This window comes from Spermophilus citellus (genome assembly GCF_964194105.1).
Source record: "Spermophilus citellus genome assembly, chromosome: 9".
Classification (NCBI taxonomy): Eukaryota; Metazoa; Chordata; class Mammalia; order Rodentia; family Sciuridae; genus Spermophilus; species Spermophilus citellus.
Genome location: NC_138191.1, coordinates 84,225,985 through 84,229,206, shown reverse-complemented (window position 1 = coordinate 84,229,206; position 3,222 = coordinate 84,225,985). Strand labels below are relative to the sequence as shown.

The 3,222-nt window shown below is 38.6% G+C and overlaps 1 pseudogene across 1 annotated transcript; it reads left to right on the top strand.

Annotated features, from left to right (window-relative positions):
• The first annotated feature begins 1,892 nt into the window (after positions 1–1,892).
• On the top strand, positions 1,893–2,499 carry LOC308656767 (aldose reductase-related protein 2-like; annotated as a pseudogene). The gene has a single exon. The product of its transcript is annotated as an aldose reductase-related protein 2-like (transcript).
• The last annotated feature ends 723 nt before the right edge of the window (positions 2,500–3,222 follow it).

The following is a 3,222-nucleotide window of genomic DNA, read 5'->3' as shown; positions in this document are numbered from 1 at the left end:
CAAGGCCAAGAAAGCACCCATCTAATTAGTATTATATAAATTGTATAGTAGGTGTGGGGACACACACACACACACACACACACACACACCCCGCAGAGTCATAATACAAAACCGACTGACTTGAAAACACCTTCTATTTGATCAACAATAACAGGAAATTTCTATAAAATATTGGTTACATTTTTACTCAAAGAGTTATCTTGGTAAGCATTTTAAGAATATAACCTGGGCTGGGGATGTGGCTCATGCGGTAGCCGCTCGCCTGGCATGCGTGCGGCCCGGGTTTGATTCTCAGCGCCACATACCAACAAAGATGTTGTGTCTGCCGATAACTAAAAAATAAATATTAAAAATTCTCTCTCTCTCTCTCTCTCTCTCTCTCTCTCTCTCTCTCTCTCTCTCTAAAAAAAAAAGAATATAACCTTGTCTGATACATCAAAATAAAAAAAAAAGTTTCTTAAAAAATAGCATTAATTACCAAAAGATGTGCTAGTGGCAATGCAAGAAACTTGGCCAAAAAAAAAAAGTGTGTTTGTGGATCTGTAGTAATCAAAATTTGACAGGGCTGGGAATGTTGAGGCCCTGATTCTGGGAATTCAACAAATGAGATTGGGACACTTGCCCCCAAAAACAAACAGAAAAAGTTAATTGTGAAAAGCATAAAAGAAACTTTAATCAGTGTAGTTATCCTGGGAGACAAGGGAAACTGTGTTCTTATCACTGTTATCCAGGGGCTGACTATGACTTTGAGATCTTGTAGAAAGGAGAATAAGGTCAAGGATTGGGTGTTTGCACGGCTAGAGGCTTTTCTTCACAGCTGCTGATGCAGATGATATTGGTCAGATGATCTTGGTCAGTGGTCTCCATCTTTATCTCAGGATTTGGCTATCAGGCTCTTGTCACTATGAGAAAATTGCTGTTGCCTTGGACATAGTTTTGACTCTTGTCACAAGATATTCATCCATCAGACTTGTTATTCTGGAATTTAAAGTGACTCAGACTATAGGAAACATATAAAATGGAGGCAAAGATGCCAAGTCTTTAATCCTGCTTTTAGTTACCTATCAGACATTTGTAGGCAAAAGTGAAAAGTTTAAGTTTTTGTTTCAGGTTCAATCCCCCCCCCTCTCTCTCACACACACACACACACACACACACACACACAAATTTGTGGCTACAAGTTGCTAGTCATAATGCATAAAAAAACAATGGAATCAGTTTATTTCACATATTTAATGTATAAAAATACAATAATAAAAAGTATAAGGTAGTTTAATTCTATAAATTAAAAAAACTATATTAATTTAAGAACAATAATTTGTTCAGAATTCGTAACTACAATGTAGTTGATTGTGGTAATTTGCCTAAGATTATTATGCCTTCAGCTCATAAATTGATACAGAGATGAAATTAACCTCTTCTTTTTTTCCTTCCTTCCTTCCTTTCTTCCTTTATTTCTTTCATACCAGGGATTAAGCTCAGGGGTGCTTAACTACTGAGACATAACCCCAGACCTTTTTTTATTTTTTAATTTTGAGACAGGGTCTCACTAAGTTGCTTAGGGCCTCACTAAATTGCTGAGGCTGGCTTTGATCTTGTGATCCTCCAGCCTCTGCCTCCAGAGCTTCTGGTATTACAGACATGTACCACTGCACCCGGCAAAATTAGCTTCTTAAAGGAAAATTAAGGTAAAAATGTTAGCTACTCATCACTCTGTAGTCAGTAAAATTTATAAAGCATGAATCTTATATAAAAATCTTAGAATATTGTCATTTTCTTAGTTAATATAAATGGAACACCTACTATGTGCCAGATATTTGGCTAAAATTTTTTTTAAAAATAATATGACACTAGACATCTATCTGCTTTCTCAGAACTATTTCTGTACCACCATGGCCACCTTTGTGGAGCTCAGCACCAAAGCCAAGGTGCCCATTTTGAGACTGGGCACCTGAAGTTTACTCCAGTCAAAATCAAAGAAGGTGTGAAGGTGGACACTGATGTAGGATATCTCCAGATAGATTGTATATGCATCTATTAGAATGAGAATGAGGTGGGAGAAGCCATTCAAGATCCAAGAGAAGGTTATACCATAGGAAGACCTCTTTATTGTTAGAAAGTTGTGGTATACCTTCTTTGAGAGAAACCTCGGGAAGGAAGCCTGTCAGAAGACCTTCAAGGATCTGAAACTGGACTGTCTGAACATCTGTCTTATTCACTGGCCACAGAGATTTCAGCCTGGGAAGGAATTATTCCCCAAAGATGATAAAGACAATAGCCTCATTAGTATGTTAACATTCTCAGATGCCTGGGAGGTCGTGGAGGAGCTGGTAAATGAGGGATTGGTGTCTTCTTCTTCAATCACTTTCATCTTGAGCAAGCCTGGACTCAGACCTGAACCAGTGACTAATCAGGTCGTGTGTCACCCTTACCTCACCCAGGAGAAACTGATCCAGTATTGCCACTCCCAGGGCATTGCTGTATCAGTCTAGGACCCCCTGGGCTCTCCAGATAGACCTTGGCCTAAGCCAAAATACCCTTCACTTCTGGAGAATCCCGGTTAAAGAGATTGTTACAAAGCACAAAATCAATCAATCAATCAATCAATCAATCAATCAATAAATCCCTGTCCCAGACTCTGATCTTGTTCTAGATTCAGAGGCATACAGTGGTGATTCCTAAGTCTGCTTTGTTGAGAACTTTCAGGTCATTGACTTCAAATTGAGTGATGAGGAGATGGCATTATTGTCAGCTTCAACAGAAACTAGAGGATCTGTGTCCTGGCTGACCGGGCTTATTTGGTGGAATATCCTTTCAATATCAAGTACTGCAGCTCAACTTCCTGAGGGGATTATTTGGTGGATTCTTCTCTTCACTGAAGTGGATATGGCTCCCCCTAAGTCCTAGTTTAGCTAAGCTTATGTGAGATACTGTGCCCAACCTTGTCATAGTTCAGAATCTAGGCAAGGTTTCTTTTTAAATTTTTATTGGTGTATTATAATTATACATAATAGTTGGATTTGTACATGCACATAAGTTGTTCAATCTCCTTCCCTATACTATTCCTTTCCCCTTTCTTCCTCCCTCCCCCTAGGCAAGGTTTTATTTAGATCCACATTAAACCAAGAGAACACTATCACAGGAAAGTATGACTCAAATGAGCAAATGACAATTTCTTCAACTTAATTTTGATCTGATCAAATGTTAAACATCCAGGACTCT